At 33.9% G+C, this 26511-nt stretch overlaps 1 pseudogene across 1 annotated transcript; it reads left to right on the forward strand.

Moving 5' to 3' along the window:
* The first annotated feature begins 399 nt into the window (after nt 1–399).
* LOC144369668 (polyamine-transporting ATPase 13A3-like) lies at nt 400–18361 on the forward strand (annotated as a pseudogene). The gene is made up of 13 exons (XR_013429430.1): nt 400–535; nt 1813–1992; nt 2151–2308; nt 3224–3412; nt 6714–6775; nt 9325–9475; nt 12006–12122; nt 12693–12710; nt 12803–12956; nt 13051–13171; nt 15988–16112; nt 17772–17947; nt 18254–18361. The product of XR_013429430.1 is annotated as a polyamine-transporting ATPase 13A3-like (transcript).
* The last annotated feature ends 8150 nt before the right edge of the window (nt 18362–26511 follow it).

Here is a 26511-nt window from a genome sequence, read left to right on the forward strand (position 1 = left end):
AAATACTCTTTAAAATCTTCTGAATTTTTAATGTTTTCATGTTAATAGAAATTTGAGTTTGACCTGTTTCAGTGACTCTTCTGTATAGATGCATTGTGTTTATTTTCTGAGATGGATGGATGGATATGTTATAGCTAAAATTGATCATTAACAGGTGTCATGAATGTTAAAGTGTAAACACAGGCACTTGTCATCCTCTGTACACAGTTTATCCTGTCAGGAGACAAACTGACACACCCATACTTTGTTGGTTTAATCCTATTTCTCAAAACATTGGATTTATGAGTATTTTTGTGTTAACACTAAGATCAGGAGACCTTTGAATGGATCATTGATTTGTTTGCCCTGCTTTTATTTCAAGTTTAAGGATATTCTTTTCAGATTTTTCTTTCTTAAAATTCAGAAATAGAAGAGATATTTTCTACAGACCTTGTGCCAGGAGATGTGATGGTCATTCCTTTAAATGGAACAGTCATGCCTTGTGATGCAGTACTTATTAATGGTACTTGCATTGTAAATGAAAGCATGTTAACAGGTGAGTTAAACCAAACCAATAAAATTGTATCAATCGTTTATAACTGATACTAACATTAAATAGTTAACTGTTTAAACTTTTAAAATTAACTGTCATGTATATCTTTTACTCATAAATGTGCGTAGACCAAATTCTGCAAAATACTTAGCTGTGATCCTAAATAACCATGCTGGTATTGGGTACGTGTGTTGGCCTGTCTCTTGCTATTTTTTAAAAATATTTTTTAGTTTTAGGTGCACACTTTATTTTACATTTGTGTGGTGCTGAGGATCAAATCCAGTGCCTCATGCATTCTAGGCAAGCACTTTACCACTGAGCCACATCCCAGCCCCATCTCTTGCTATTTTTTGACATAAGGAAATGATTTATAGTAAGGAAAGAAGAAAAGTCCTTTGCCTACAGAAAACATAACATATTTGCCTCCCTGTTTGTTTTGTAAAAAATGGGAATACATAATGATTTATATTTAGCTAAACTGGGGAAACGTAGACTTTTAAAAAAGTAGACTACCTCCAGACCATAATCTGGAGGTAGATATTTATATCTTTTTAAATATGTGAATGTAGTCAGTTTGATAAGAAGATGTTTCCTATATAACCTTAAGAAACTAGAGTTTTGTATTAAAATACACAATCACATATATGCTTTAATATCCAGTGCCTCCTTTGAAACAAATTATATAAATGTAGAAAGAACTAAATTTTGAAAAGAATTTGGCTGTTAGTGATTGCTTGGGATAACCCCCAAACTCCTTATTTTATCTCCCTTTCCCAGATGCCTTTTCCTTGTATGTGTGTGTGTGTGTGTGTGTGTGTGTGTGTGTGTGTGTGTGTGTTTGAGAGAGAGAAAGAGTGTGTGTGTGTGTGTGTGTATAGTGGTTGGCTAGCCGTGGATATTCATATTATAGGGTATTTGAGGTAACAGTGCTTTCTAGTTCCATTGTTAGGGGTATAAGAACAGGTGCTAGGGTATTGCAACTCCCCTGTTCATCTTCAAAATTATTTGAAACTCTATAGCACTATCATTTCCAAATATAGACAAATACTACCTTTTAGTCACAGATCTCTTTCTGGAATTTGTATGAGAGACAAAACTTCATATCTAGGTGACAAAGTTCAGAGAAAAAAGGCTAATTAATTCAGCTGTAATTCTTAACAACTATTGTAAGCAGTACTCTAGTATTTATAATATTTCACAATTTAAGGTTTTTATGTTTGGTACTAGTTCTCTGTGTGCTTTCATTTAATTTAATAATTTGTGATTTTTTTTTTAAATAGGAGAAAGTGTTCCAGTGACAAAGACTAATTTGCCAAATCCTTCAGTGGATATAAAAGGAATGGGTGAGGAAATATATAGTCCAGAAACACATAAATGACACACTTTGTTTTGGGGGATGACTGTTATTCAGACTCGTTTCTACACTGGAGAGCTCGTCAAAGCCATAGTAGTTCGAACAGGTAGAAAATACATCTCTTGTATATTTTAGCATGTTTTATACCTGTTGAATGTTTAAAAAGATATTCTGTTCTGGGAGATAATTGTTATTTCTGTATAGAAAATGTAAGTAATTTTAATTTCTTTCTTTCTTTTCTTTTTTTTTTTTCATGGGGGAAAGGATTTAGTACTTCCAAAGGACAGCTTGTTTGTGCCATATTGTATCCCAAACCAACTGATTTTAAACTCTACAGAGATGCCTACTTGTTTCTGCTGTGTCTTGTGGCAGTGGCTGGTATTAGGTTCATCTACACGATTATCAATAGCATTTTAAATGAGGTATGTATGAGGGCTCTTACTAGGGTTGATCCTTAACTATTTACCACATGTGACTGTTGAGAATTTTGAAATGTGACTAGTAAGACTGAGAAACTAAATTTTTAAGCTAATTTAAAGAAGACATATGAACCTAATAGTTATTGTATTACAAAGAACAAATATAGGATATTTCTGTCATAGCATTCAGGGGTTTTTGGTTTTTTTTTCTTTCTTTCTTTCTTTCTTTCTTTCTTTCTTTCTTTCTTTCTTTTTTTTTTTTGATGACTCTGGGTTAGATGGGCTTTTACTTGCCATTTTTTTTTGAGCGGGGAGGCGCTAGGGATTGAATACAGGGCTTTGTGCTATGTAAAGCAAACACTCTACCAAATGAACTATATCCCCAGTCCCTCTTGCCTATTTGTGACTTTAAAAAAGGAAAAAGAAAAAAAACACATAAACCAGAAACTTTATTTTTTATCTTTGGGATAGAATATACAGAATAAATTTATTTTTTGAACATTTAATTGAAAGGACCTTGTAAGATCTCTTTTTTTTCCCCTGGTAGAGACTAGGTCAGTATGGCGCTTACCAGATGAACTATATCTGGCAGAGTTTGTTGAACTTGTTTTAGAAGTGTGCCTTGTGAAAAATGTAGGACTATAAAAATATAACTGTCAGAAGTTTCCTGTAGCTGGGATTTTACAGTTCTCTTGACCATTCATTGAGTTTCTATTTTGTAGAATCTCTGAAGGAAGAAAATTAGATATCATAATAGATGTGTATATGTATGTATAAGTATACATATATACACTTGTAGCTACACACATGCTTGTATATCAAATTAAAAATGTTTACAGACTTATTGAATAAATATCCACATTAATTTAGTAAATATTTAATATGGGGTTTGACATTTAGTTTTTGTTTTATTTGTAGGAAGAAGTTGGGGTAATAATTATAGAGTCTCTTGATATCATTACAATTACTGTGCCACCTGCACTTCCTGCTGCAATGACTGCTGGTATTGTGTATGCTCAGAGAAGACTGAAAAATGTTGGTATTTTCTGTATCAGTTCCCAACAGATAAATATATGTGGACAGCTGAATCTTGTTTGTTTTGACAAGGTTGGTTCAGTTTCATAATTGTTCTCAAAGGTTACTGGGTAGCTTTTAAATATTTAGAGTGCTTTCATTTTTTGTCAACAAATTTATAGTCATTTTTTTAATGGTTCTAATTTTCCTCTTTCTCAGTTTGTTTACTTATATATCTTTTTTAAATATTTTTTAGTTTTAGTTTACACAATTCCCTCCCTCCTCTCTCTCCCTCCTTCCTTCCTTCCTTCCTTCCTTCCTTCCTTCCTTCCTTCCTTCCTTCCTTCCTTCCTTCCCTTCCTTCCGTCCTTCCTTCCTTCCTTCCTTGATTGAACCCAGCACCTGTGCATGCCAGGCGAGCGCGCTATTGCTTGAGCCACATCCCCAGCCCTATACATCTTTTTTATATTTTTTTATTTTCTCAATTTTTAAAGCTTTTGGATGTTACTTATTTGCTCAAATCTGCAACTGATTAAGTGCATCCAGTATTATGCCTTGTTCTGGGGTAATAAGTAAGCTGGGCACAGTGGCATGCACTTTTAGTTCCAGTGCTTTGGACAACATCTGAGACAGGGCTCTCCTAAGTCCACAGGTTTGAGGTCAGCTTTGGCAACATAGCAAGAACCTGTCTCAAACAAAAATAATAATAAAAAAGGTTCAAATATAGTAGCAATAAGTGTAAAAATTATGTGAACTTTGTATTTTTAGGTAGTCTTAATTTAACAGAATAGGCTCCATAGACACATTTGCTATGATTTTTTTTATTTGCTCATAAGTATATGTGTTTAATGTTGCTCTAATTTTGAGTACATGTTGCAAAATTATGAAGGTCAGAAATTTTATGAAAATAACAAATTGTGTACTTTTGTGAGATATGTTTTCCCTTAATGTTTCTCTCTCTATTTTTTTGGTACCAGGGATTGAACCCAGTGGCGCTTAACTCCCGAACCACATTCCTAGCCCTTATTTACTTATATATTATATTTTATTATACACACGCATTTATTATATTTGGAGACAGGCTTCAGTAAGTTTCTGAGGCTAACTTTGAACTTGCGATCCCAATCCTCCCGCCTCAGCCTACCTAGCTGCTAGGATTACAGGTGTGTGCCACCATGCGTGGCCTATTTCTCCTCTTGAAGGGAAGTTAGGTATTGCTGAAAGATTAAACTAGAAAACCTTTCTTCAAACTGTTCTAGGTAACTGATAAAAGAATTTTATTTTTTGAGCACTTTGTTTTCAAACATGAGAAATGTATGTTTTACTTAACACCAAAAAACCCCAAATAACCCAATCAATAAATGGGCAAAAGAACTGAGCAGGCACGTCACAGAAAGAAGAAACGTGATTAGTCAACAAATATATGAAAAAATATCTAACCTCTCTAACAGAGAAATGCAAATTAAAACTACATTGGGATTCTATCTCATTCTAGTCAGGCAATTATCAAGAATGCAACTAACAATAAATGCTGGCAAGGATGTGGGGAAAAGGTACATTCATACATTGCTGGTGAGACTGCAGATTGGTGCAACCACTCTGGAAAGCAGTATGGACAGTCCTCAGAAAACTTGGAATGAAACCACTATTTGACTCAGTTATCCCAATCCTCACTTTATACTCAAAGGACTTAAAATCAGCACACTACAGTGATGCTGCCACATCGTGTACCTCAATTCACAATAGCTGAACTATGGAATCAGCCTAGGTGCCCTTCAACAGATGAATGGACAAAGAAAATGTGGTACATTTACATAATCAAATGCTATTCAGCCATAAAAAATTAAGTTATGGCATTTACTGGTAAATAGATGGAACTGGAGAATATCATGCTAAGTGAAATAAATCAATCTCAAAGAACCAAAGACTGAATGTTTTCTCTGATATGTGGACACTAAATCACATTAAGGTGGGGGAGGGTAGGGAAGAATAGAACTACTTTGGATTAGACAAAGGGGGATGAAGGAAAGGTAGAAGGAATGGGAATAGGAAGTAGAAAGAAATCAGACATTACTTTCCTATGTGCTCATATAAATACATGACCAGTGAATGTAATTCCACATCATGTATAACCAGAAGAATGAGAAGTTAAACTCCTTATGTGTATTATAAGCCAAATATATTCTGCTGTCATCTATAATTAATAAGAACAAATTATGTACTGTATGACTAATGTTATTCTACAACATGTACAATCAGAATAATGAGAAACTATGCTCCATTTACGTATGTTATATAAAAGTGCAAACATGTTTTGTTTGTCATGTATAACTAGAACAAATTTTAAAAATTAAAAAAAGTATGTTTTGAAAAAAATTAAAAGGTTATATACTCCCATCACTTTTATTTATCTCTTCAAAAAATTTGTTTATGTTGTGTGTGTGTGTGTGTGTGTGTGTGTGTGATGTGTGTGTGTGTAAGAGTGCTGGGGATTAAAACCTAGGAGCTCACAAGCATATATAAGTACATGCTGTACCATTGAGCTGTACCCCAGCTCTTGGAATCTTTTGTATTAAGGAAGTTAGTTAATAGATGCAAAAGTGGAGAAAAGATACAGGTATAATAAGCTCTCATCTACTTATTAAGAGTTATCAGCATTTTGTCTCTTACCCCACCCATTCTCTCTTTGTGAAGGAGGCAGCATCAGACATTGTAACATAACATCTACACCAGTAATTACCTACATATGTCTGGAAATAAGATGCTTAAAAAAAAAGTCATTACCACACCACCTCTATCACACTTTTAAAGTTTAACAGTTCTTAAGTTTTGTCTAATATCCATTCATATTCAGATTTCATTGCCTATCTCAAAAATGTCTCATATTTAAAGGTGGGATTTTTGTATTACATTGGTTACATAACTAATCTTTGCCTTTCTTTCTCCCTCAACCTTAATCATTTTGTTGAAGAAACCAGGTCATTACATCTGGACTTAACTTCTTTCCCCAATACCATTTAACTTACTTCTCTGGACTCCCTATACCCTAAGCCATCTCAGCATTATAGGTATTGTTTACTGACTAATACATTGATTGGTGCATTCTTTTTATAATATAAGCACATAAACATACGATTGTTCAGATATGTCCACTTCGCTCCTACATGGTAGGGCCATATAGTAACTACTGTTCTCAACCTTGCTTCCTATTTTAACCCTTTGTCCTAGAGACATTCTCTGTTAGTAATTGGTGATTTTCCTGTTCTTTTCTTTCAGATTCTTTATAGTACTCCATTGTGTATATGTAGCATAGTTTTTAATGATATGTGTGTGCATTTTCTTATTTCTTGAGGTATAATCGTTACTTTGTGCATATGTGCTCTTTTTATTTTAGACTGGAACGCTTACTGAAGACGGTTTAGATCTCTGGGGGATTCAACGAGTAGAAAATGCCTGGTAAATATCAGCTGGATTTGATAGTTTATTAGTTAATTTTTCATATTTTAGCACATGCAGCATTCAATTATATAACAAATAAAATGAGACAACTGCATAACTACTGCCAAACTGAACAGTTATCATTTTGCCATATTTACTTTAGATCTTTATTTTTATTGTGGGGGAGTGGGTATAAGGGATTGAACCCAGGGGTACTCAATCAGTGAGCCATAATCCTAGCCTGTTTTATTTAGAGAAAGGGTTTAGCTGAGTTGTTAAGGGCCTTGCTAACTTGCTGAGGCTGTCTTTGAACTTGTGATCCTCCTGCCTCAGCCTCCTTAGCCAATGGGGACTATAGGTATGCACCACTGTGCCTGGCTATATTTACTTTTAAAAGATTAAAATATTAAAGAAATTGTGTAGAAATTAGAGTCCCACTCTCCCTTTCCCTGTTGCTATTACCATTCTTAAATTATTTTTATTTTTGTATATTTTATATTTTTATTACCTACATAATCTGAATAAACATACACGAGTGGAATGCTGTGTTTTTGCAGCTTTTTCTGCCTTTCAGATTGTTTTTAATATTTATTCATGTTGATATGTAGATCTAATTTATTAATTTGAATAAAATTATTCTGATATATAATTAAACATAATGTCTGTTCTACTAAGACAATATCATTTTTTCTCCTTCTACTTTAACCATAATACTACAATTAAAATTCTTGGACACAGCTTGTGACATGTGACTGAGTCTACATAAGCAGATCCTTGTAGGTGGTAGCCTGGATTTGGCTTCAGCTGTGCTACCAGATATTGCCTGTTCTCTGCCTGGTGATGGTAGTTCTTATTTACACTCTCCCTCAATAAAGAAGATTACACTCTCCCCGTTGCTGCATATCCTTGCTTAAATTTAGTTTTGTTGGACTTGTAATTTTAGCTGAATGAACAGATATGAAATGGATATTTATTATTACTTTATTTACATTCTTCTCATTACTTACAAAGTTAAGCATCTTCATATTTTTGGGGAGGAGAGTCATTTGTCATTCTCTCTATTACCTATTTATAACTTTTTGTGTGGTTATTCTTTTCCTTATTGTTAGAAGTCATTTGTATTTTCTGGGTTTTATATTAAATTTTTTTAGTACTGTGCATTGCACATTCCCTTAGGCTCATCTATTTACTTTTTTTTTGAAGCTCAGAAGTTCTAGTACTATAGTTGTGCTTATATCATTTTTTAATCCCCTTAGAAATCTTCCAGATTTGGGTTTATATATTTTGACAGACTGTATTATTTGGTTATGTAATTTTAAGAGTTGTATCTTCTTGTTTGTTTATCTCAGTAACACATATTACCTTAAATCTATTTCGTTTAATATTTATGTAGCTACACACAGCTTTCTTTTGCCTAACACTTGCCTAAAATATCTTTCTCCATCTGTTTGCTTTTCAATCATTGTGTTTGATATACTTATTGTTATCGATTTACATATAAATATATTTAGATATATTTGAAATTATTTCTACTATCCTTCATCCCAAATTATATGCATACTTTTTAAATTTTCTCCTATTTCACTGTCTCTCTCATTTTCTTGGAATTTATGCATCCTTATCTTTACTGCTGGTTCTTAATTTCTTTTTTCATTTCTGCCTTCTGAAAACCCAGACAATAGATTACTTTTATCCTGCTTATTCCTCTCCTTTCTTAAGTATATTTATTACATAGTGTTTTATGATTTTGATTTTATAAAGTCTGCATGTTTAGATTTGCCATTTAAAAAAGTTTCATTCCTCTGGATTAAGTTATCATTTTATGCAACTACATTCGTGGATTTTATTTCATTGTCACTCTTGAATGATTGTGTAACTATGCAGGTATCTAGGTTGTCATTTGTATTTTCTCATCATTTTGAAGGTGTTACTTCATTTCTCCTGACACTTTTGTTTTGTATGTGGCTATAGCTTTGTTTCCTATTTCTGTATTATATTAAAATCCAAGTCATTGGAGTATAGAGATGGCTTCCTCTCCTCCCTCACGGGCCACAGCATCAGCTCATGTGCACAACCTTCCACTTTTCCTTTCCCTCTTTTTCTGGCACTTGGAACACTTCCCTTTCTTAGGAGATCAGTTTTGGATTTAAAAGTTTGTCTCTCTTTCTCCAGCCCCTGCACTGGGGCTCAAACTCATGTATCCCCAACCCTTTATATTTTTTTAAAATTTTGAGTCAGGGTCTCACTAAGTTACTTAGCTGGCTTTGAACTTGCAGTTGTTCTGCCTCAGCCTCCTGAGTCACTGGGATTACAGATGTGTTCCACTATGCCCAGCTTGGATTTAAAAGGGTTTTGCTTTTGTTTTGTTTTTTTAAGTGAAGTCTTTCTGTGTTGACCAGGCTGATCTCAGATTTGTGATCCTGCTGCCTGAGCTTCTCAAGTGGCTGAGATTATAGGCATGTGCCACCCTACCTGACTTGAAAGTAATACAAAACTGAAATTGCTTGTTAGAATATTGTCTTGAGTCTAGGGATTTATGAACCTAATTCAGTGTATTTTCTGTTTAGATTTCTTTTACCAGAAGAAAATGTTTGTAATGAAATGTTGGTAAAATCTTAGTTTGTTGCTTGTATGGCTACCTGTCATTCACTTACAAAAATTGAAGGAATGCTTTCTGGTGATCCACTTGATTTAAAAAGGTTTGAAGCCATTGGATGGGTAAGTTCAACATTTTAAAATATAAGTAACTTCAAAAAAATTATATTAAAATTAAATTACTCTACAGTAGGATTATTTCTGTTGGTAGTTTTGATAACAGTCTATCTTAAAACTGTAAGAAAAAATCAACTATGAAATTTCTAATGATGGAGAAATATTTCTAATTGAATGAAAAGTATATGTTTCAGCTGAATTAACACATTTAAATACCTTTAATAGAGGCTGATCACTTAGGCTGTGTTTAATGTTTATAAAGTAATTCAGGTATCTGTAGCTGGTGCAAGTATGTTAGAAGTCAATAAGGAGGACTTTAAATGAGTCAGTAGGATGACTTCAGACCTAAATTTCTTGGCATTTTTCAGTTTCCTTCTGTTTTGCCACTGGTAATTTTAATTTGTAAGTACTTATGGTTGTTACACTTTGACAGCATTCACTTCTTGTTTTTTTTTTTGGGGGGGGGAACTGTGGATTGAACCCAGGGGGTGTTTAATTAACCACAGTCTTGCTAAGGTGCTAAGTAAGGGTCTTGCTAAGTTGTTGAGGCTGGCTTTGAAGCCTCCAAGTTGCTGGGATTATAGTCGTGTACCACTGCATTCAGCTACAGCATCCACTTATTTATAGGTGCAATAATAGTATTTTAAAGATCCTTTCTAGCTTTTGAGTTATTCATTTTGTCTGGGAACATTTCCCCTGTTCCCCATTTGTTTGTTTTTGGTTTTTATTATTCAACTGGATGTTACTTTGCTATTCAAGTTTGAAGGTCTGATTTGATAATTCTGGGCAGTTGCAGTCAGATTTTTATTTTTGCCCATATGTCTCTTTTAAATCAGTTTTTATTAATCAGTATTTAAGTTTGCCTTTTGTTTACTATTTGAAATCTGCTCCAGCCACTTCTTTGTTTTCTTTTTGTTGTTTTTGCAATTTGTTAACATTTTGAAAGAGAGAGAGGTGGATGATACATACTCTGTCTGCCATCTTTGAAAGTTCACAGTAAGTACTCTTCAGATTTAATTCCTGAAGAGGCGTCTCACTTTATTTATAGAGAGAGAAGCAAAATAGGTTGATTTATCTATTTTGTTCTTTAATGCTTTTCTCCAGTAAATGGGTTTTCAGTAGATTTAGTGTTCAATGTTTGATCTTTTGAAAAAATTGTATAAATAAGTAAATTTGCATAATAGCATTTTTGTAGACCCTGAGATGTTTTGATCCTTGACTTGATAAGATCTTATATATCAGTTGATGGTTTCATATAATCAGGCACGAATGATCCTTGTAATTAATGTCATAAAAGTTACATCCCAATTCCAGAGACTTTAACATGTAGAGAGAAATAGAATTATATAAGATTGGTTAATTGGTCACAATTTTCCTCATTTTTTTACTGATAAATCACTTCAGTTATAGTCAAATTAGTGTGTTGTTTCTCTTGAAAACAAGTTTAATATAGGGTTTTGTTTGATTTAATTTATTTATTTGATGTTGGGGATCAAATCCAGGGTCTTGAGCATAGTAGGCACATATTCTACCATTGAACTATATACCCCCATTTGAATTTTTTTTTAACCAAGGAAAATGTTTTTAAAGTAAAATTTCAAGGGATTAAGGTAGTACTAGCCTAACAAGAAATGTTCATACTAAAACTCTAAACTCATATTTTGGTGCCTTAGTCTGTTCTGTACCTGTTCTATTAACTATATCTGTGAGCTCCATATACTGTGGAATCTTCTCCTGTTGGAGGAAAGGAGTCCTTAGGAGCCGCAAGAACTCTGTTTTCACAAAGCTATTACCTAAACCCAGTAGGTTATAGGAGCAAAATGAGAGATGTTTTTCTCATTTCTTTTCTCAACTTTAAACCTCGTGTCTCCCTTATATCATGTGTTGCTAGGTATCCAACTAGTTCTCTTTGTATTTTGTTTTACTTATGTGAGATAGCAGGGGTTTTTTTTTTAATTGACTGAAAATGGCCATTAATTCCATTTAAAAATGTATTCAATGAACTGAATTTTATGAAGTGATATAGTGAATTGCCGCAGTCTGGCTGGGCACAAAATCACAGCTTTGTAGATTCAAACAGCAATTCTTTATTCCCGAACTCACACTGGCCCTCTACAAACACGTTCTGGGGAAATCCACGTTCTTCTCCAAAATTCACGTAGTCCACCAGGCTTTGAATCCCAAATACTTTCTGAATCCCACAAGAACTCAACAGTAACTCAAGGATCGGGCGTGCCTGAGGCAGCAGGATAGGCCTGATTCCCACAGGGTACACCTTAAACCTGGAACCGCCCTAAACCCAAGGAGCAGGATACTCCCTAAAACCTGATCGCCCTAAACCTGGATCCGCCCTGGTCCTTGAGCAAGGTCACCTTACTCAAGCATACATGCAATGTCACTGCAAATGATCTAAGACAAGTCCATTTCCACAATGGAGAGTCCTTCCTCTAAGCAACATGGGGTACGCTGGCAAGGAAATTTCGATGCGTCATTCCTTCTTGGCAATGGCTCTCAGCAGTGAATATTTTCCTTCCAGATTCTGGAAGAAGCAACAGAAGAAGAAACAGCACTTCATAATCGAATTATGCCCACTGTGGTTCGTCCTCCTAAACAGCTGCTTCCTGAATCTACACCTGCAGGAAACCAAGAAATGGTGCGAAATTGCTTAAGCTGGATAGTACTATTTATTGATGCATCCTTAATGTTTAATTGTGATTTTGAAATATTGCTAGAAGAGGGAGTCAGATGTCTTTCTCCTATGCAGACATCTATGTTTTAGTTCATTTATCAAACTATACCTTTGGTGTGCTATGTGCATTCTTTATAAAATGTTGAGATTTAATTCTCATGCCATTACTTTTCTTTCCTGTATAGTGAGCAGCTTTTAGTGTCTTATGACTTACATACATGATCATTAATCCTTTAAAATTACATCTGTATACCTAGAATTTCATGAAAAGAATATTTAAGTAATGCCTTAATGAGAAAAATCTTTAAGTGATTTTTTAAATTTTCCCTTGTAGCATTTAATGTTTTAATATTTCTAGAATACTAGAATATTTGAAAATTTTTAAGAACATAATGGTAGAGAAGGAATATCAAGTCTTGAATTTCAAATAATGAGGGATCCTTGATACTCTCCCAATGTTTGTGGATGCTTAAAGTTTTTTCTAACTTGACTACATTGATTGGCTTAATCTGTACTCTTTTCTTTTGGTTTCAGGAACTGTTTGAACTTCCAGTAAGTGAAGAACATTTATTTGTTACCTAAATGCATTTGTTTTTATTGTTAAAGAATAATAAGTGCTTTGTGCATCTTTTGAAATTATATAGGCTATTTATGAGGTAGGAATTGTTCGCCAGTTCCCATTTTCTTCTGCTTTGCAACGTATGAGTGTGGTTGCAAAGGTGCTAGGGGATAAGAAAATGGATGCCTACATGAAAGGAGCCCCCGAGGTCATTGCCAGTCTTTGTAAACCAGAAACCGGTAAGGAAATAACTAGGATTTGGATAAAATTCTGGTATTTCTGTAAGCTGGTATTAGTAGTGTTAACTGTGAAATTTACTTTTTCTTTTAAAAGTTCCTATTGATTTTGAGGAAGTTTTAGAAGATTATACTAAACAAGGCTTCCGTGTGATTGCTCTTGCACATCGAAAATTGGAGTCAAAACTGACATGGCATAAAGTACAGAATATTAGTAGGTAAGGTTGGACAGCTGTCCCTACAGTTTTCTCAGTAATGCATCATATATGTTTATATGTCAGTAAATACACATCTTTATTGAATGTATGCAAGTATATGCACATGTGCCTTTATAATGCAATATGGTTTGAGACGACTGAGGTAAAAGTACATTTTTTCCAATATCTAATTTCCTTTTATTTTTAAAATTAAATATTTATTTTTAATAAACTTCCTTTTTTTTCTTTTCTTTCTGTATTTTTATGTGGTGCTGAGGATCAAACCCAGTTCCTCATACATGCTAGCCAGGTGCTCTACTGCTGAGCCACAATCCCAGCCTCTAATTTCCTTTTTATTTAATATTGACTTTTTGCCTATACTATTATAACATTGTATGTTTTTCCTTAAAAATGATTGAAACTACTTTAAATTTGTAAAGTATCAAGTGTTTACTATGTGTCAGGCATGTTCTTGAAACATTGAGCAATTCTACAGAAGTTTTTTCTTCCCAGATGATCTTGTTTTGCCTAGTGTTTGGATCTAAACACTAATTTGGTAAAAAGTGTCATGAGTCACAGTACCCAATACCGTTTCTCCACCCCATTTATCTCTGCCTTTGGTCAAATGGCTTTACCAACATCACATTTCTTTCTATATATAAATATGGGTTTCCCCCATATTTAGGTTGCATAAGTGTATACTCAGCTCCTTTACTATTGAATTTTTATGTAGACAAATTACTTAGCTAATTGCAAGTCTGAAATTCTAGTTGCTAACTTTAATTTTCCTTTCCCTATTGAAAAACATTTCTATGGTATGATTTTGCTACTTTTTGCCCATGAGCAGTGTCACATGCCTTTAATCCTAGTGACTTAGGAGGCTGAGGCAGGAGGATTACAAGTTCAAAGCCAGCCACAGCAACTTAGGGAGGCCCTAAGCAACTTAGTGACTCTGTCTCAATAAATAAAAAGGGCTGGGAATGTGGCTCAGAGGGTAAGCACCCCTGGGTTCAATGTTTAATACCCCCCCACAAAAAAAGAATTGTTACTTTTATTATAACTGGTTAAAACCTACCCTTTTGAAGATAGAGTTTTTGTTTAGGAACCTTATAGTGTGCCTAATATTTTGCAAACAGAAAGAAATGTTCATTGGTTGTCCTGGTAATCTGTATATTTGGGGGTATTCTAAGCATATGTTGGTTTTCCTGGTAGTTCCATGTATTTGGGGGTATTCTAAGCATGTGTTTTTAAACAAAACAACTTCTACCTAGTGATCTGATGCGCATGCATAGGCAGGAACCACAGATGTATTATACCTCCTAATTCCTGCAAAGGGCACATTTGTCTCTTGTTATTTCTTTATTACTTCACCTTTTGCTGTTTTCCTCTTATAGATTAATTGGTGAATTAGTTGTAGTTCACTAGCTTTTCATGTTTCACAGAGCCTTCCAAGCCTGTCAATAGGTTGTTTCTTTTGCCCAGAATGTTCTATCCCTCCCTATCAACTGTCTCTTTCTATTTCCTTTATTCTTCATCCTTTAGTCACCAAGACCTCTGTTTTTGCATTCTGCCTTACAGAAATAAGCCTTTCTCATAGCTTAATCTTTTATATCTTGAACAGTACATTCTATTAGAGGTCATGATTTCCTTAACTTGTATTATTCACAGGTGAGTTAGGAAACCAACTGAAGCCAGGAAATAGAACCTTATAGGAAACCTGGTACTGTTGACCCAATAGTTTCACATTGGTACAACTTCATACTTAAGACAATATCAGGCTTCAAAGCTTTTTCTCCTTCCTTTACTACAGAGTGTCTTTCACTTTGTTTTCTATCTATTCTTTAATATCTTTACTACTTATTGATATAGCATTTAGGTTGCATAAGTGTATACTCAGCTCCTTTACTATTGAATTTTTATGTAGAGAAATTACTTAGCTAATTGCAAGTCTGAAATTCTAGTTGCTAACTTTAAGTCCCCTTTCCCTATTGAAAAAGATTTCTATGGTATGATTTTGGTAAGATGAAATTTCTTGAGAATGTGACTGTCATTGAACAGACTTCTTATTCATTATAACTCTGAAGTACACATTATTTTTACATATTTCTCTAGTTACATGTCATTTCCCTCATTAAGTGTCTTAAAAGTAGTCATCATTTATGCCTTTTTGTCTTTTACCTCCCAGTGATTGGCATACTTGTGAATAGCATAGTGCTGGTGCATTCAGCTATTTGAAGACTAGCATCTTGATAACTGTATTGATTATCAGTGTTCTCAAAGGCTCATCTCTGGATCTTGAATAGATCTAATTGTTGTACTTCTAATGGTTCTTAAACTTTCTAGGATTAAGAATTCTATTTCTTAGAAATTTTATAGTATTGAGACATAACAATGAAAATAATATCAAATGTGCTTGTGGTACAGTTTTTTTCCTTTTTTCTCTTGACATTTAAATTAGGTTATATTTTATGAAGGACAGTAAAAAATATATTTATGCTTATATTTGGATAGGATATAAAATGAACATTCCTAGACTAGTATTCCTAGTGCTAGAATAGACTATTTTTTCACAAAGATATAGATTTCCAAATGTTCCTTGTTTTTCATGTTTAAAAGTGTGGAATTTTATTTCAATATTTCATAAGTATAGTTCTTGGAAATTATTTTCCAGGTTTAAATTTTTTTGAAATATTGAACTTAGATGCACACATGATTTATTCAGCATATAAAATGTTTTACTTTAGAATTTATAGATTTTAAAATGTTTTATCAACATAAAGGGAACAACATTGTTCTCTTGACTAAACCATTATGTGTTAACACTTTTTTTCTTGCAGAGATGCCATTGAAAACAACATGGATTTTATTGGGTTAATTATAATGCAAAACAAATTATAGCAAGAAACCCCTGCAGTACTTGAAGATTTGCATAAAGCCAACATTCGCACTGTCATGGTCACAGGTTAGACTTTGTAAAAGAACACAGAAGAAAATTGAATGTGGCTATAAAGTCCAAGTTATGTAATACTGAGGAATGATACGTTAGTTATTAAAGTATATCTTGTAGTGGCTCCATCCTACATTGTCCTGCTTCAGCTCTGAATATCTTTCCAAGGTTTAAGATAATCTTGGTGTACTCTTCTTGAGGTCTTGCAAATTATGTTTATAAAAAGTATGATAAAATAATTAAGAAAACTATAAAATTTCCAACTTTCCTTTTTATTATTTCTTTAAATCATATATTTGTATAGCACGTAACATACTTTGCTGTATATTAGTTACTTGTAAATTAGTTTGTTAATTAGTTACTTTCTCTAGAATATAAAATTATTGAGAATTAAGAGCACGTTTTATCCATTTTGAGATCCTTTACAATTTTCAGACCTGCAAGATATATAGAAAATTATTGATACTTGTTAGAATTAGATTTATATACATAGGTGTGTGTGCACATATATAAAATATTATCCTTACTTGAATTCATAATGACTTTCGAGGTTCATTTTGCTTTTTTGACACAATATTTGATTTTCTTTGGTGTTTTTATACTGTTGAAAATGTTACATAATTTCTATTCTTTAGCTGTGTGAAATTGTACCAGCGCTTTTCATAGTAAATAATCAGGTTTAAATTACCTTACTTTTTGGCATTTGTGTGATCAGTAAGACTTTTTGAGAAAGAACCTGAGTACATTTTTGTCTTTAACTCCCAAGATCTAATAGCATACTTCTTACTGCATGGCTTAAGATAACTAAATCTATTGGTGTTCTGAAAATTCTTAATTCTAATGTCTCCTTTAAGGCACTTTACAATCTGTGTCTCCTTCTCCTTCACCATGACAGAATGTGACTATTTCTCAAGGGCCACAGGAAGATACTCTAGGAGGTAGTCTATAGAAAATGGTGAAAGATATTTAACTCTTCAGTTCTGGTAGCAGTGGGATCCCCAAACCTTTGCCTACTTCTCCTGTCCTTGCTTCTCTTCAGTTCTTTCCTTCTCATGACGGAGAAGTTCTTTTTTAACTTCTTATTACATCTATTCCTATTACCTGTCTTAACTTTTTGTTTTGTGTAATCTTGATTTTCTATCTCATCTTTTTCTGTGATACCACCCTAGTATTCTTCCTCCTAGGATATTTCAGTGTTTATTGTGCATCTGTTGTATATTTTGCACTGTGTTGTTTGTTATGGGACTCAAATAGTGTCTGGAAAAGATTGTATTTGTATTTAGAAGTTGTGAGCAAGATTTTAGCATATATGTACTTTGCATCATTTGAGGCTTCCTTAATAAGTGTGCCAATTGATTTGCTTATTTTAAAATTTCCAAGGATAGCTGGGCACAGTGGCACATGTCTATAATCCCAATGACTCTAGAGGCTAAAACAGAAGGATTGCAAATTCAAGGCCAGCCTCAGAAAGTTAATGAGTCCCTCAGCAATTTAGCCATACCTGTGTCAAAATTAAAAATAAATAAATAAAAGACTCCCAAGGATCAAGGATGTAATCCTCATTCTTCCCAGCCCAGTCATAGCAACTCGATTTGATTCTCAGAAAATACTTGTTTGATACACATTCATGTTGTAATTTTAATCTTTATACATTGAAAATATTTTGAAAAATAGGTGACAACATGTTGACTGCTGTCTCTGTGGCCAGAGACTGTGGAATGATTCTACCTCAAGATAAAATTATTATTGCGGAAGCATTACCTCCAAAGGATGGGAAAGTTGCCAAGATAAATTGGCATTATGCGGACTCACTAACACAGTGCAGTAATTCATCAGCAATTGACTCTGAGGTAATGTCAAAATTCTCTTTTGAAAACTTGCTTATTTGAATTTAGTCTGGAAAAAAATGGTGTATTAAAACAAACAGAACAACAACAACAAACAAAATCTAAATGAAAACAGAAACCTCAACTAACTTCCCAAAGATTCATTAGGACTGAGGAATCTTATTTTTCTTTTCTTTGAGTAAATGTTAAAGTCTTAGTGTCTTATATGAAATATATGGAATAATTTAGTTTTGGAGGAATTACATTTAACATAAGATTATGTTATTTGGTTTGGCTGTCTAAGTATTGTTCTGGATGTTTCATATACAGGCTATTCCAATTAAGTTGGTTCATGATAGCTTAGAAGATCTTCAATTGACTCGTTATCATTTTGCAATGAATGGAAAATCATTTTCAGTGATACTGGAGCATTTTTAAGACCTTGTTCCTAAGGTAAGTGATAGAAGTTTATGGACATGTTCATGATTATATTGTGAACAATATTTTTAATAAATTTTAATTTTTTTTTTTTAATTTATTTTTTTATTTTTTTATTGTTGGTCGTTCAAAGCCTTACACAGTTCTTAATACATCATATTTCACAGTTTGATTCAAGCGGGTTATGAACTCCCAACTTTACCCCGTATACAGATTGCTGTATCACATCAGTTACCCTTCCATTGATAATTTTTTTCAGTTGATGTTGCATGGCACTGTGTTTGCACGTATGGTTCAGAAGACACAATTGGTAGAAGCATTGCAAAATGTAGAGTAAGTATTGGTGGATTTTATGTTTTGGAATTTTTAAAATGGTACTTGTGGGTTTTTGGTTTTTTTCAATAATGTTTATTACAAAACAGGTTGAGCATTTTTAATCCAAAACTTCAAAACTGAAATGCTTTTTGAGGGTTCAGTAAAATTTGGAACATCTCAGATTTTGTGTTTTCAGATGAGGAATGCTCAACTGTTAAAATAATCTAAGCAGATATACCAAAATCTGAAAAACCTTGAAATCTGAAGAAACACTTCTTATCCCAAGCATTTCAGATAAGGTATATTCAACCTTTGTATGTATATGTACTTACATGCAAATAAATAAATGTCACCTGTAATACAAATCTAAAGCTTAATTTTGCTGGATACAAGATTCTTGGTTGGCACCTATGTTCTTTCAGAGCTTGATATATGGTGTTCCAGGATCTTCTAGCTTTCAGTGTCTGTGTTGAAAAACTGGTTTTCCCATTTATGTAATCTGATTTCTTTCTCTCATGGCTTTTAAAATTCTCTTTTTATTCTGTATATTGGGCATTTTTTATTTTTTTGTTCTAATATGGTCTCAATGCCTTTATTTGTTTTTATGTGGTGGTTGGATCAAACCCAGTGCCTACACTTGTGAAGTAAGTGCTCTACCACTGAGCTACAACTCCAGCCCAAGGGCATTTTTATTATAATGTGTCTTTGTGTGGATCTGTTGTGATTTTGTACATTTGGCATCCTGTAGGCTTTTTGAATTTGGGTTTTCAATTCATTCTTCATGTTTGTAATTTTTTCTGATATTATTTCATTGAATAGATTGTTCATTCCTTAAGTTTGGACCTCTATGCCTTCCTCTATCCCCAAAACTCTTAAATTTGGTCTTTTTATGCTATCCCATATTTCTTGAATGTTCTGCTCATGTTTTTTTTTTTTTTTTACCATTATCACTGTGTGGTATAAGTTCTTTTCAATATTATATATTGTATCTTTATTGTTTGATGTTGTATCTTCCAAGTGGTCTACTCTGTTGGTGAGGCTTTCATTTGAACTTTTAATTTTGTTTATTGTTTCTTTCTTTTAAATGATTTCTGTTTGTTTTTTTTAGAAACTCTGGTGAGGTGATCTTTTGCTTCCTGTATATGTTTATGTAACTCCTTGTCAAAATGTTCTTTTACTGCTTGTTTTTTCTCTCTTATATGTTCCTTGAGTTCACCAAACATTTTTACCATGTACATCCTGGACTCCTTCTCTGTAATTAATTTTACTATCACTGCCAATGATTCTAATGATGTGGTGTCTTGATTTGTTTGGGGCACTTTCTTCACTTGTCCTTTCATGTTACTCATGTATTTTTTTTCCAGCTCTGTGGGTCTGGGGTGTTATTGTTTTTATCTTATAGGTTTTTAGTGCTCTTGTAGCATTCCAAGATCTCTCCTTTGTGGGGAAGGTCAATGTTAACAGATCCCAATATCAACAATATAACACATATAAACAATTTGTTGTTATTAAGGCATTTACAGTTTAGTCTAAATGTACAGAAATGTTGGATTCAATTGTTGTCTAAAATATAATGAGTAGTTTTGTAAAAAGGTTTACAGTTTCTTATTGTGAACAATGAAATAGGGGTGGGGTGTAGGATGTTATGCTGAGGAGGTAGGATGTGAGGATATAGAGTTAATATATCTTAGGTAGTGTGAAAGAAAAATCTAATGAAGAGGGTTAGTAGGAACGGAATATCAGAAAATAATTTAGGATAGACAAGTATGTGGGAAGACAGTAGAATACATAAAACAAACATATGTAATACAGGATGTTAAAATAGTAAAATTTGAAATAAGATAAAAGAAAAGAAAAAAGGGCATATACAACATCTCTATATTATATTATTCATGTGACTCAGTCCTCAAAATTCTATTTTATGCAAAGTTCTTCATTTCACATATGATGGGGCTATGAGGGTCAGAGGATTGAGGGCTAGAAGAAAAAAAGAAAAAAAATTGAAAAAAAAGCCAGGGTTGTTGCTAGTTTTAGAGATCTGAATCTTTCCTGCTTCTCTTGTCATCCAATAGTTGGGGTTGTTTGTTGTAAGACGGTGTCTCTGCCCTCAGGATTGTGGAGGTAACCAGGGTGGGAAGACTGGCCTGGTGTAGGGTGCCTGCAAGCAGGGAGTGACACCTGCCAGTCCCTGAAGGGAGACTGCACCTCACAGGTCTCTTTTTGGGACCACTCCTATGACTTGTGCACCTGGTACTATCTCCCTAGCTTGCCTGGAGATTTTCTAGTTCCTGGTCTCTCTGTTGGGTTCCAAACTTTAGCCCCATCTCCCTCTCCCTTAGCAATTTCCAATTGCACAACCTCTCACACCACAGCTCACACCAGGTGGGTGATGCCCTGGTCATACTGCACAGCTATCCAACTGAGAGTTGTTTTGTGTTGGGTATTTACTGTGTTGAGTTATCAACACTGGGGAGGGAGGAATTGGAAACCTTGTACCTGGCCAGATGGAGATCTGATCTAGAAGCTGCCCCTACCAAATATGGTGAGACAGATGATCCAAGATGGAGGCAGTCTGCGTCTAGCACTGGGGTGTCTGATGAGGTGGAGGGAGCCGGGTGATGGTGTTGTGCTGTGGGTAGGTAGCAGCCAAGTGAACTGTGTGGGAGTAAAGCAAAGTTTGAGGCTTCTGCAGAGGTGCAGAGGTGCTGATAGGTAATTCTGCTAAGGTGCTCATAAGCCCTCTGTGGGCTAGAACTTCAGGCTTTGGGTTTCAGGAGCCAGAGTCTAGAGTTCTAATCAAACACTGAGTCTCAGAGCCCTGCATGGAAGCCACAGCATTGGTGATTTCTGCAGAAATCAGCTGTATAGGGGTCTTCTAACACTCTAACAGATGCAGTATTCCGACTAGGTGTGACCTGGATCACAGAGCAACACAGAATGCTGCCTCCCTCTGGCCCATAATCTTCTCTCTCTGGTATTATTATTTCCCCTGTTATATAAAAACTGAAAATCAGAGTTGAAATAATGCTTATTACAATACAAATAATAATTTGTAAATCCAAATTCCAACCTAGACATTCTAGTTCTCAAGATATTTGTATTTGATGATCTAACTCTTTAAAAAATAATGCAATACTATATTCAGTGTGACACTGTAATTATACATGGAAATCAATGAACCTCACTATGTGTGGAATTATAGCACATTTTATAAATAATAAATGATAGCACATTTTATAAATGAGGCAGTTATCTCTGAAACTCACTTTATCAAGTTTGAGAAGACAATGGCAAAGCAAAACACTTAAACCTTTTTCTCATGAGACCCATGCTTTGTGCATAACCACACAGTTCACTTCAGAGAGCAGATACTGATCTTCAATAAATAAATGATAAACTCCCTGTCACAAGAGGAGTCCAGATACTGCAGAAAAATTCCTTAGCAGAGAGATATATGGATCTCTAGCTATAAATGGACTAGATACTTTCCAAAGTGCCTCTCAACTCTGAAAGGCTGTCAGGTTAAATATAATATCTCTGTGAATGACTATCTCAGTCAAAGCCACATGTTCTGTGCCTTTTTGACTCCCAGGTTATGAGATTCATACTCAGTATAATACATTTTCAAGTAAAAAAGTAGTTCAGATTTGGTTATGATTTAGAATTTCTTACTTTCTCACATCAGCAATGCAGTTGCATTTTGCCACAATCTTATGCATAATAGAAAACATTTGTTTTAATTTCTTTGTAATATATTTGAAAATTAAGTCCCTGCAAGAGGGAAATAATTTGACCATATTTATATAATTAAAAATTTATAGAATTGGGGTTACATGTTAGTCCTCTCTTCTGTGTGTTCTGCCTTTGTGATCTGTTCCTGAAAAAATCTACTTCCCCTACCCCTTATTTCTCTTCAAAATAGAAAAAAATATATCTTTAAAATTACATTTCTCTTGAACTGTCCAGTGTCTAGTAAGTGTCACATTGATCTCTGTAATTTTATGCATACTCTAAACCAAAAAAAATGCAAATATTAACCAGGTAATGAACTATTTTATCTCTGTTTCCAGATAGTCTATGTTCTATTTTCCTCCTTTTAATTTTCTGCTTCATTGCTTTTTGGAGATATGTGGTCTTAATCTATAAAAGCAGGCTGCCAGAATGTAGTTGGAACATAATATGTTTTAGTCTTTGCATGGCTATTGCTGTAAATTTGAAAAGGTTTTGACATAAAACTTATACCTTTGTGGTAACTTAATTGCACTGACAAGAAAAGTTAACCAACAGATGAAAGGAGGACCAAGAGTATTGCAGGCACTGCTGTCCAACCAGGTGATATGACAGAACAAGCTGGAAGCTCTGCAGAAAGGTGCAGACAGGAAGCCTCTATGAACAATCAGCTTGTGTGGGATTGGGGAGAATCTGTGGCTGTGAGGTCAGCATTCTCCTACATACTCTGTGATATGTTCCTTGGGGTTAAAAAGACATAAGGGATCTAGACAGGAACAAAGGTAATTATGCTTTATTGAAACTCCCTTTCTCTCAGAGAAAGGAATCTGTTTATTGTACTGAGAAAGAACAATAAACACACATGAATGCAACCTGATTCTTTACCTCCTAAAGGCACATGTAAGCTTCTAATCCTTTTAGCTCTACCCAATTCTCTCAATGGACCTATATGACAACTCTAGGGTGAGGTGCAATGCAATTCTAACTTAATGAGAGACAAAGAGTCTCCTTTTCCTATGCAAATAAAATCACCATTGAGCACTCAAAATTGTAATTTAGCAGATGCCTGGAAACTTCATATTAGTAGTAAAGGTGAACATATGGGCAGTTGCTTCCAGAGATGTGAAGCTTTACATGCTCTGTGGTGCCTTGAAAGAACAAATGCTGTGTACAGTGGAAAGGCCTCAAGCTGTTCCACCCTGAATGTTGAGTCATGTTTCTTGAAGGCTGTTCTGTTTCCTGTAATTTAATATTTTACTGACACCTGACCTTATGCAGGGAACAGCAGCAGAGCCTGAGATAAATGAAGATATAATAATACATTTATGTAAAAGAACAATGTATTTTTGATATTTTAAACAATAAAACCAGAAAACCCACCTCAAACATACCTGAAACACTAGGAAATGCGTCGTTTCACCACATTGGAAATTCAAAGTAGAACAGGCAGCAGAAGCACAGCAGCGAGAGCATGCTGCCTCTGATCTGGACATACAAGCATTAGCTTTGTTCCAAGATTTCAGCATCTCCTTCTCCATTCTACCTCTTCATTGCAAGATGATATCTGTGGTGGGCATGGGTCATATAAACTACAAATAATTATCATGCTCATTGGAGATCAACAGATAACTAAATTTGTAATAAAGTATTTCAGGGAAAAATAGAAAACAATAATTACTTGCCTCATCTCTAGTGTATCCTTGAAAGTGGCAAGAATATTTTTAAAAGGCATTTATGTGATACAAACACATTTCTTATAAATTATCATTGAAAATTGAAATAACAGGCAAAATAGATATTATTTTATAAATAGATATTATTAACCTCCATTATGTAGATAAGAAAATATATAACTGGTCACAGATATAATGGCATTATGAAAAATATTTCTAATCTTAATAACTAGGATAGAACCAAACACTAAAAGGAAAATACAAATATTTTTGTCTTTAACAAAGATCCTGAGATCCTTATTTAGGAATTATAAGAGTTAGGAAACATGATACCTTCTAATAATGAGGCAAATTAAAGGAGGAACCATTTGAGCTGGAAATTGAAGACTAGGTAGAATTAGAATTGGCAGAAGAAGGAATAAAGTCATATGAAGATATTTATTATCTTAGTCAAAATGAACAAGAGGTAACATGGAAATCAGGTTTTGTAATTGAATAGTAATAGATTCTGTTAAAATACAAGATATTTACAGTGAGCTAGACATTCCACTGCTTCACATTCCCCTCACTCATCTATTATTTTGGCAATGATGGAAGCATCTCCATGCATTTTTGGCCTTCAAAAACTAGCTTTTCAATGAGTCTGTGATTCTTTTTAGTTGTGCTCTTCAATTTAATTATATGAATAATGGTGTAGATGTCTGTATAGCTCTCTGATGTTAGGTTTAGAGAACTGATGAAATAGAGAAAAAATGTCAGTAAATGTAATAAAATTTATAATGAACATGAATACAGGATAAATACAAAGGAGTTAAAACAGAGATAGTTGACAATGAGAGAATTGGTAAGGATGATGTTATTTTAAAGTCTTGATAAAGTCTACTTTATTTTCTTTATTTATCACAACTGGGAGTAAAGAAAATAAGGGTGGTCATCATAGGAGATGTCCACATATGAACTATTTTCACAGAATAATTACTGACCTCTCCTGTGACCACAAGAATGGGTTTTCAAGTTAAGTGCATCACAACAGAGTGATTTAGAGATCTGGAAGATAATACCAACTAAAAGAAAAGAGAAAGATGGAGAAAAAAATACTACCCTCTATCTATTATTAACTATGAGATTTCCATTCAAGTTTCATGAGGAATTATGTCCTTATAGAATGTACAAGTTTAAATTGAGAACAGAGATTCATAAAACATTTTATGAAAAATTCTGTATAACAATGAAATGACAATCTTTTCCTTGATGTCACATTCCTGCTAAGAACATAAAGAAATGCTGGTTTATATTATTTAAAAACATAGGTACCTGGGTTCTTTAAAAATAATCCTCAGATGACTGAATGAAGAAGTATACTGCCTCTCTTGTCAGTTCTATCTTCACTGGCTGGGAATAAGAAATGCCTAGGAAGTGCAGGGGATGAAGGGACAGGAGAAATGATCAGACTCAAGGAAACATTTTTGCAAGACCATTGGCCTGACATGTCCAAATATATCAATAGCATGAAAGGTATGTAGACTGTTCTAAGCAGAATTGGATGATCAAATGCATAAAACGTGTAAAGAAAGAAACATCTCCAAAATAATATTTTGGACAATCACAGAAATCCAATATAGGCAGGGTGTTATGAGAATGTTCATAAATCTTTGAAACACCATAGAGATGTAATCATTGAATATAAATAAGGCATAAAAATAAGGCATAAATACTTTAAAGTGTCTCAAAATATCTCAGAGTATCTGCTATAAGATTCCTATATCCAGTAGTTGTTCAATGAATGTTTTACCTTAGAAGTTTTATTTTATACTAATAGGTGGATTTTTATCTTATGTATACTGAAATATTAATTTTATTACATATAGAAATTAACAGATCCAAATAAATTTTCACTATCATTCTAAACGTGGCTTATTTTAAAAAGAAATGATAATTAGATTTTCTTTATTGATCATATTAAGTTGAACTAATCAGTAGAGAAAATATTCCTATATTTATTTATTTTCTTTTTTTCTTTTTGTATTGGTTGTTCAAAACATTACAAAGCTCCTGACATATCATATTTCATACATTAGATTCAAGTGGGTTCTGAACTCCCATTTTTACCCCAAATACAGATTGCAGAATCACTTCAGTTACACATCCACATTTTTACATAATGCCATATTAGTGACTATTGTATTCTGCTAACTTTCCTATCCTCTACTATCCCCCCTCCCCTCCCATCTTCTCTCTCTACCCCATCTACTGTAATTCATTTCCCTCCTTGTTTATTATCCCATTCTCCTCACAACCTCTTATATGTAATTTTGTATAACAATGAGTGTCTCCCTCCATTTCCATGCAATTTCCCTTTTCTCTCCCTTTCCCTCCCACCTCGTGTCTCTGTTTAATGTTAATCTTTTCTTCCTGCTCTTCCTCCCTGCTCTG

Source organism: Ictidomys tridecemlineatus, chromosome 13 (assembly GCF_052094955.1).
Source record: "Ictidomys tridecemlineatus isolate mIctTri1 chromosome 13, mIctTri1.hap1, whole genome shotgun sequence".
Taxonomy (NCBI): domain Eukaryota; kingdom Metazoa; phylum Chordata; class Mammalia; order Rodentia; family Sciuridae; genus Ictidomys; species Ictidomys tridecemlineatus.